The 10,162-nt window shown below is 33.3% G+C and overlaps 1 protein-coding gene across 4 annotated transcripts in view; it reads right to left on the bottom strand.

The window, feature by feature from the left end:
- LOC127831774 (gastrula zinc finger protein XlCGF57.1-like) overlaps positions 1 to 9,929 on the bottom strand; it is a 216,836-nt gene extending 206,907 nt beyond the window's left edge. For all 4 annotated transcript variants that reach the window (XM_052356822.1, XM_052356826.1, XM_052356825.1 and 1 more), the window contains exon 1: positions 9,812 to 9,929. The gene's annotated coding sequence lies outside the window, so the exon portion shown is untranslated. The remainder of the gene's footprint in view (positions 1 to 9,811) is intronic.
- Positions 9,930 to 10,162: the final 233 nt, after the last annotated feature.

Raw genomic sequence — 10,162 nt, 5'->3', positions numbered from 1 at the left:
ATCCAGGTAAAGATAAGCACTGATCAGAGATCATCACTGACCACTGATGTAAACTATCTGCACTTACAGAGAGTTTAAAGCATTTATTTAATTTCTGAAGAATTATCATACCATGAAAATATACCTGATCTATCATTAATGAATTTATAAGTTATTAACTATCATCAATGAATTTAAAAGTTATTAAAAATTGTAATTTAAATAAATATAAGAAAAATGACCCCCCCTGGCAGCCAAGTTTTTTTACCAGTCTAAACCATTTTCGAACTCATCCGTCATATCCAAGAAGTTCACAATCTGTCAAAAAAACTGATATAAATATAAGTTTCTGTTAGTCTAGAAGTTGCTTCAAAAATTTAGTTTATAAAATTAGTCTAACTTAATCTAAAGAACGCAATTTATGGAGAGTGGAAAACTCCAGTTACTCAAATGTAAAACATAAGAAGAATTTACAAAAGTTATTTCAATCAAAAGAGTTTTTATAATTAAGAAAATGCAAAATAACAAGGTTTCCTTGGAAACAGTTTCATAGCACAGTAGTCTGCTAAATACAACAAAACACAGTAGGTTAACTTGGCTTATCAGTAAAGATCAAAGATAAGGCTCTACAGTGCATTAGTACATGTACATTTATTTTATGAGATAGGTTTATCAAATTGCATGCAAACTACTGTCTTTATGAACACCACATTTCATGAAAGAAGTCCCAGGTTTATACAAGGGAGTTAACTATTACTTAACTATTAGAAAGTATGTACAGGTTATCTTTCTTTAACATTATGGCTTATCACAACTAGACTGTTTTCACTTTATACATATAGGGAAAACTACCCGCCCCTTGGCAGCCATGTTTTTCAAGCAAAGGTTACCATTTCTGAACTTATCCAAGATATCATTGAGACAAATCTTCTGAGCAAGTTTCATGAGGATCGGAAAATAAATGTGGCCTCTAGAGTGTTAACAAGGTTTTACTATAGCCATATAAGGAAAAATGCCCCGCCACCTGGCGGCCATGTTTTTTTAAACCAACCAACATCATTTTCGAACTCGTCCAATATATTATTGGGATGAATCTTCTGACCAAGTTTTATGAGGATCGGACAATGAATGTGGCCTCTAAAGTTTTAACAAGATTTTGCTATAGCCATATAAGGAAAAATGCCCCGCCCCTTCGCAGCCATGTTTTTCAAGCAAACGTAACCATTTTCGAAGTCATCCAAGATATCATTGAAACCAATCTTCTGAGCAAATTTCATGAAGATTGGACAATAAATGTGGCCTCTAGAGAGTGAACAAGGCAAATGTTGACGTTGCACAACGGACGTTGGACGACGGACAAAAGGCGATAACAAAAGCTCACCATGACCACGTTGTGCTCAGGTGAGCTAAAAAAAACACTCAATGCTTACCTTTTTTATTGTCATGGTTGTCAATGTAACGGTCTAGTTTCGGCTTCGAACACTGTGACAAACACTTCACATTTAAGCGCAGAGTCGGTATATATTTAAACGTTGCCTTATCTCTGTAGCAATAAAACTGCCGACCAATTAAGATAACTTGTAACAACACCATAAATAATCGCAACTATCACTATTGCATGCCACTTTGCGACAGTCGCATGCTCCATTAAATTCAGCAGTGCATGTCGCTTACATCATGGAAATAGATTGCATAACGACTGCTGTAAAACGGCTGGTAAACATAGCGTCTTATGTCATTTGAAGGATATATTAAGTCTAAAAAATGCGGATTTTCAAAAAATCGCCATTTGCAAAAATTTGTCGCCAGAATATTTATTTTGTTGCCATTGGCGATCGACAGCGGGAACCCTGATAAGTATATTGATTAATTATTAATCTACGTGCAGATTCCAAAATTTCTAGCCTTTAGACTAGCTCGTGAAGTAGTTGTCACGGAATTTGCAGTCTGGTATATGTTTCGTCGTGGTTGGAAATTATCTAGCCGTATGGCTTATTAAGTATAGAATTGTCATTCAGTGCTGTTAATCAGTAATAAGTTTGTTTAAGCTCATAAAAGTTAAAAAAATTATTCATCTGTTACGGCTGCCTTTCATGTAATACGGTTGCTTATTTGATTCTTTAATTAGTCGACATTCCTAAGTAAGGTGTGAAAAACTGTTTTAAAGAGTTGCGGCATCGACATATGAAATCCAAGAACGGCAATCATCGAAGGTAGTTCTGAGAAATTGAGTTTCACAAATAATTTTATTCGGTTTCTAATTTCATTCTTTAATTAGTCGACGTTCCTATGTAAGGCGTGAAAACTGTTTTTAATTAGTTGCAGCATCGATATTATGTAATTCAATGACAGCAGCCGTCAAAGGTAGTTCTCAGAAATTGAGTAACACAAATAATTTAATTATCTTTTAGACAATTGATAAATAGATGATTTCATACAAGCAATATATCAGTTCACTGAAAATGGCCGTGTCTTTAACTGTTGGGGAAAAATTCTCCACTAATGGTGCATTAATAGGCAAAATTGAACTGTACCAGCGTTCAAATTGTGCACAGTTTTACAAAAGTAGTTCAAGGAACATTGAGGCTGCTAAAAGCAGATGCCCTAAGAAAATTTTCAATGAAAACCTTAAGTGTCCGAAATTACATACAGATCAGTAATAAATCAATATATTTATGTGTCATAACAGATGTACGGCTAGATAATCTCCATAGGAAATGCTATTCGTACAGAGCCGTACAGCTAGCCTCTTGTCTAGCCGTACAAGGCCGTACGACTAGCCACTGCTGTCCGGAAAATACTCGCCAACTACTATCGTTGAGTGACCGGAATTGACGCTGCCCTTATTCGACGCATTTTTTGTTTTGCCTGTTTGAAACATAAGCGACATCCGTTGACGTCATACAATAGCACATGGTACATTACGCACAATTTACTATAGTCGTTGTTTGTTATGTGGAAAACAGAGGGTTAAAAGGTAAGATATGGTTGATTGGTTTGCAATTGATGGAATATTATGTATTTTACTTAATGCAAAACTTTTGAACACTTTACACCCAATTGTCTTTGTAAATAAGACCGTGGAATAATGCATCGGTTTCGTCTGCAAAAGTTCACTATTTCATTCATAAGTCACGTGACTGTCACATGACAAAACATTGTATAAATAGATTAATTTTTACTATGAAAAAGGTGTACGCGTAAACTTTGATTAGTCCGGATATGTTTTTTGGTTATGCTGTAATACAATTTAAATTACATGTAGCAAGTGTTTATGTTGGTAATTGCATATTTTATTTAGTACTTATTTTCATTTACTTAATTATAATTGTAGGTTCCACAAAAGAAGTACAGGTTATATTCACCCTACTTCCATAAACACAGCTTATGACAAGGGGTTGATGACAGGGCCCCCTATTAAGGCCACTGCCAGAAAGTATGGCATCCCAAAATTAAAAACCTTATTTGATTTAATTAATTTCAGTTCCATATTGCTTTTACAGTGGAACAAATTTAAGTACAACAATCATGAGTTAATATTTTATGCATTCAGTCTCCACATGAGTGATATTTACATTGAAATCAGGTAACCAATCAGATGCGTCGTTTTAGGGCACTCTCAAAGAAAATGGCCACCATGGGGGGGGGGTACTCAATCAGCTACTGCAGTGCGTCTGCATACAGTTCTGTGTTGATGCAATTATAATTTCCCAATAATTTGCAGATATAACTTATATGGTATGATTTTTTTTGTAATTTGTTATTAGCCTAGTATCTTTGATTTAATTGTCGTTCAAGTTTATGCTTTATTTCGATTTTAGAGTAGGTAAAAACGAAACATGCCAAAAGCGGGTGGGGTATGGAAAAATATCTTATTTGTAAAGTTTGGGCAAATTAGAAGTTTGATGACATTTGGTAAAATACTTTTCTTTAAAAAGAACAATTATTTTTTAACAGATAACTTTGGTGTCTTTAAATGTTATTGAATGGTTTATTGTTATAACTTATAAAAAAAACTTTTTTTTCAGGAATATCACAGTGTCAACAGAAACTGGGATACTGTATCTCATTCTGCATCAAGCTCAAGACTTCTACACCTGGAATTTTATTAACTCTTGCAATTAATATTATACATCACCACAGTTACATAACTATGTTCTTTGAAAAAAATAAAATAAAGATACTTTAGATGTGTGTCTACTTCATACCCTTATATGAAAAAAAATATCCTACACATTCAGAAATATAATGAAATGGATGTTTGCTACACATCAAATGTTGTCATGTATTCATTTAACATAACATGTGATGTGTTGACATGACAATTAACACTGCTAAGAAAACATTTACTTCGAATTAAAATAAGTGTCCCTGCATGTCAAATGTCAATTGGCTAAATATCCATATGGGTGAAACTTTCACCTGCATGATCACAGTCATCCTTAACTGGTTGTGTGTTGGGCTATCCCAATTAACTACCCGTCATGGCAGATTTGTTCAAAACAAGACGAGTATCAATGTTTGAAGAATTATTATTGCTTTTACAGTCTTGACGCTTACCCCTAGCCAGACAGTCCAGGGCTAGTGATATGTATTAAATTTGTGCAATTAAAATTTCCAGATGAATATTGTCGGGCTAGTGGGTATTTTAACCTGTTCTATTAAATTTAATGCATACATACATGTATTCGGACTGCTGCTAGTTGTTCAACAAGATGTGTTTGTGAAACACAATGTCCCCCTATATGACGTTTGACCTTGAAGGATGACCTTGACCTTGACCCTTCACCACTAAAAATGTGCAGCTCCATGAGATACACACGCATTTCAAATATAAAATTGCTAGCTTCAATATTGCAGAAGTGACATTACATGAGCAATTTTGACCCATATATTTGACCTTGAAGGATGACCTTGACCTTTCACCACTCAAAATGTGCAGCTCCATGAGATACACATGCATGCCAAATATGAAGTTGATATCTTCAATATTGCAAAAGCATTAATAAAATAAGCGATTTGGGCCACATATATTTGACCTCTGACCTTGAAGGATGACCTTGACCTTTCACCACTCAAAATGTGCAGCTTCATGAGATACACATGCATGCCAAATATGAAGTTGCTATCTTCAATATAGCAAAAGTTATTGCAAAATATTAAAGTTGGCGCAAACCAACCAACAGACCAACAGACCAACCAACCAACAGACAGGGCAAAAACAATATGTCCCCCACTACTATGGTGGGGAACAAAAAAATGCTAAAGTGAAGACTGCTTGTATATGCTGGTTAGTCTGAGACATTCTAACAAGCAATAACTGTGACACTCCAAAAACTTGCTCATTAAAGTGTGTGTATGTGCAGGAGCTTGTGTGTGTGTGTTTGGTACAAGCTCATCTCAAAAACTGATTCACTATTTAGTTTTTAACCTTATAGAAGTAAAACCTGACTGTAAAATGTTTACTATCATTGTAAAGATTTTGTTGTTGGGATGAAATATTATAAATTGTAATCCCTATGATTAACACAGAAAACATTAACCGAACGCTAATTCCTATTGATGTAGCAGAGCCAAAAGACCTTGAAGTATAGATGGTTAATGGATGATGTATCTTATAATGATAGTACTAGTAGGTACTAGTTGGTTTGTCTTTTTGGATACATCTAATAGTATATTTAATTGTTTTCATTAATAAAATGGGTTAACTTAGTAATCCTGCTCTGTGGTTGAATCTTCAGGAAATGTTAACATAAGCACATACATTGTATTTGATACATGTATGCCGGTGACCCTCAACTGCAATTTTGGTTACATACATGGTAGCCTAAGGTGTAATTATTTCTAAGTGATGAACCTGAGTTGAGGCTTAAACTTACCAACCCATGAGTGAGTCAGAGATCAGCACCCTACCGGTTAAGCTGGCCGGGGTAAGCTTTGAATTGGGGACTTACTTTTGCTTAATAATGATCTTAAATAATATTATAGTTGTCAACAATTTGATTTTTATGTATTTTAAAAGCACAACAAGTTAGGCTTGCAACATAACTAATAAAAAGATATAAATTATTATACAATTTACAAATCAGACATATTTAACAATAAAGTAGTCTTATGTGCACTGAAATGTGCAATTACCAATTGGTTTTTATTTCTTTAGATTTAGAAAAATGAGCTAATATAATACAAAAAATGTTTATTTTTTAATATGTGGGTGGGTTTAAATTAACTTGCACTCAAAAATTATAATAGTCTAGGGTTGTTTTAATTTCTGACAGGTTTCTGCACACAGTACAGTAATTAAGGTATGATCTTGTTATTTTTGTCAGTAGTAAATTACAGCGCCATTAATTACAATGATATTGAACTAGTATCAAGCAGATGGTCGTTCAGTGATTTTTTTTGCTTTTTTTTGTTACAGCCTGTGGCATTTGGATTGGGAAAATTAGCGCGATAAACCATGAAATTGGGAAAAATAGCGCGATAAACCATGAAATTGGGAAACATTATAAATATGATAATAAGAACAGAATAAAAATTGCTAAGTTCATGTATGACAGCATTTTTATATTAAACAGGTGTTGCTTTCATGTCTTCTTACAACATTTAGTTAATATCCTTCCACATGCATATTAAACTTGCAATAATCTAAAGATTCTTCAATATACATGTACCATTATGATTTAATCATAATCTCTTTAAGAGTATGAATTTAATTCAGGATGTTTTTTAAAGTAAAATATGATATGGTGAAAACATTAACAAATATTAAAAAACACGCTTTTGTGTTCTTGCTGTGTTAATGTTGTATTAAATGGAGCTAATACGTACATTTCATTTGTTTACCTTTTAATATCTTGCACAATTGACATCCTCAGTTCAATGCTATTTCACCAAACTATACAGCGTAACAAACATAATAAAGCAGAATATGCATATGAATCTGAATATACACAGATCCACTAACATATAAATCAAATCATGTTTGTCTCTTTCCATTTTCGAACAGTTCTCGTCTTCAATGCTTTAACATTGTGAACTCCAATTTCCCAACACAGATTTCTGTGACGCACATTCACTGTGAACATTTCTAATAAATATTTGTTGTTGTTCATCTCAAACATAGTATTTTGCGTTAATTGACACACACATTAAATTATCTCCTAATAACCATGTGATATCCGCTGTTAATTTTAGTGTCATTTATCATTTCCGCTGCTCATCGCAAACTTCTCGTCTGCTTGCCGCCATCTTGGACGTGTGTAAAAACAGGCGTTAACAATCGGGATACATCAACTATCGTCAGTATCCTCCGCAATATAGAGAGAGATGTGTGGATAGCAATGTAAAATCGTATTCGGCTACATTCGCGAACATTCGTAAGTCAGTTGTCATTCGGCGAAGACTCGACAAGCGCGATCGGCACTCGTTCAACGAAATTAACGCTAAATGACATTGTAATCTTATTGGCTTACTGGTCATGTACGTAATTCCGGCCACTTTTGGGACTATTTTAGAAAAATCTTTAGTGTTAGGCAACTGGTTGAAACTAAACTTCACATATATAATCCTGGGTTTAAAACTCACCTAGCATGAAAATTTAAATAGAGTTAGATCGGTGAATGTTACTTATAATGAACAGAAAATGATGACATGTAAACTAAGCATTTTCGTAGGTTAAATGTACCTAAAAAATCGGCCACTTTTCAGTTTGATCTGCAGATAAAATTACAAAGCAATATCTTTTAACAAATGTCCTCAATTTCAGAGTATTAATCAATGTTTATACTAATAAAATTTTTTTGAAATTTAAAATAAATGCGAAATTATTATACCAGTTACTCCCCCTACCTATTTTAATAAATACAAACAATGGGAAACTGCTTATTCATTAAAAAAAAAATTGTTTTTAATGTGTTTAATAAATTTTTTCAAACATAGCTAAAAAAGTAAACACATTTTGTTTGAAAAGTTGACTTCAGTGTTGATTATTAGTAAACGATTATATATAATATTAAAACATGTAATCTAGTAATATTCTTATAAAGGGAGGTAATTCATATATTAAAAATTTATATTTAGTTTCTGATTTGTATGTTTTGAATATAAGTTTTTGTACAATTAATTGGTAAAACTTTAATTAAAGTTTATTAGATAAAATAAAAATAATTTTATCAAATATATTTGTTTCTTATATGAATATAATTGTTGCAACTCACGATGACATCACTTTCTGCATGAGCCAAATATTTCCTGCTATATTTGTGACATTTTAACATAAAAAGTTTACAGTGATATGGTTCTTACATTTGCAAAATATTGAGAGTGGGGATGGTTTTCATGTTGATTTTTCAAAATAAAAACAAAATATGTGCGTTAAGATCATGAAAATGATTTTACACAGGTGGCCGATTTTTTACGTACAGGCCGGAATTACGTACATGACCAGTAATTGGGAAAATAAAAATAAATAAAAATAATGATTGTTTTTATTAGTAATAAATTGGCAATTTATCGCTTTTATTCTATTTATAAAGTCAATATAGCGGATAGGTAAGGTGTGTCATGTAGAGCGAATACTGGCAGACCCCCCCCCCCCCCCCCCCCCCCCCCCGAACCCTAAATCTTGCATTATCTCGGCAGTCTCGTTACGCGTGATTTTACAATGTCAATATCGTGAATACCGTAATTACTCTATGTTTTCGGACACTCTAAGTTTTCGGACACCCCTTTTTTAGCAAAAATAATTATTTTTCGTGACTCTAAATTTTTGGACACACGAGTTTTCGACCATAATTAATTTCTCTAAGTTTTCGGACAGTATATTTACCAGCGCTATTTTACCAAATGTCGGTCCTGTTTTCGATATCTAATGACACTTCGATCATGGGGTTTTACAACCAGATTAACATCATAAAACATGGCAGGTGCATGCCTGAGGGCAACGGACCATTACATTTGCGTTATTGTGTAAATTACCTTGTAAACCGGTATTAAACAATTGTTTCGCCCGATAGCATAAGCGCTGTGACAATAACCAGGGGTAGTGCCAATTAACAGTTCAATTATCAACCGCAATGGTACTACACCTTCTCAGTAAAATAACTGTGACAAATACTAAATGCTTCAAAGTGTGATGGAAGGTATTATACAACAACTATCGGAAATGAACAACAAAGAATTCATACATGTATATTGCTTTTTTATCGCGTTAATTACAGGTTCATACTAGCGATTATCGGTACATCACTTGCTCATCTTTGAACTCGTTGGTCAAAGTACAACCTTGTAGTAACTTTCAGTCAAATAAATTAAGCATTTAAAATTATTAAAAATATAATAATATTAAAATATAACATATATAACTAATTTATACTATACGGCATGGTATTTTACAAGCGCGTGCTATTACCGTTATTCGTTGATACAATTGACGCTATTTTTGGACACTTCAATTTTCGACTCTAAGTTTTCGGACACCTGTATTTTGTGAATATTTTTTGTATCTACAGTAAGTTTTCGGACACGAACAATATTAATTATTTTTAAGTGTCCGAAAACATAGAGTAATTACGGTAGACTTGGGTCATTTCGTTTTTCAACGAATTTTCAACACAATCATTTTAATTGAAACTGTTGTATAAAATAAAAGGTAAATGTGTTATGAAATAACAAAATTTATTACTTAAATCCCCATATTGAGTAACAAAACTTCAACAAACTGCTTGTGCGTTGAAATCGAGCACTCGAGGATACCCTTGTTTAAAGAAAACTGCCATATGTCAGTAGCCAGAAATTAACGTTCTCCAACAAAGTGTCATTGCCCACTCACCTTTTAATAACTGCACAGATCACCGCTTCTAAATAAACCTGTTTTAAAATCTACTTAGATCTATCATATATTCTTTGTGGGTATTTGTTGTTATTGTTGGGTCCGTCTAAATACCGTACCCAAAATACGAGTAACGCCTATAACTAAATATAAAGATGAATTTACAACAATGTAATTGACAACTTGTATAGATCTAGTAAACTGTAATTTAATTACCGTTCAAATTTCTTTGTCTACAGTACTTTGCTGTGTTTGTATATTAAACGCAGCTTTTAGGGTAGGCTGCAAATTGCAGGCTGCGCTATCGGGGTACCGGTAAATTTTTATGTATATTAAAACGCAGCCATTATA

This window comes from Dreissena polymorpha, chromosome 5, assembly GCF_020536995.1.
Source record: "Dreissena polymorpha isolate Duluth1 chromosome 5, UMN_Dpol_1.0, whole genome shotgun sequence".
NCBI lineage: Eukaryota > Metazoa > Mollusca > Bivalvia > Myida > Dreissenidae > Dreissena > Dreissena polymorpha.
This window is presented reverse-complemented; position numbering and strand designations above follow the sequence as displayed.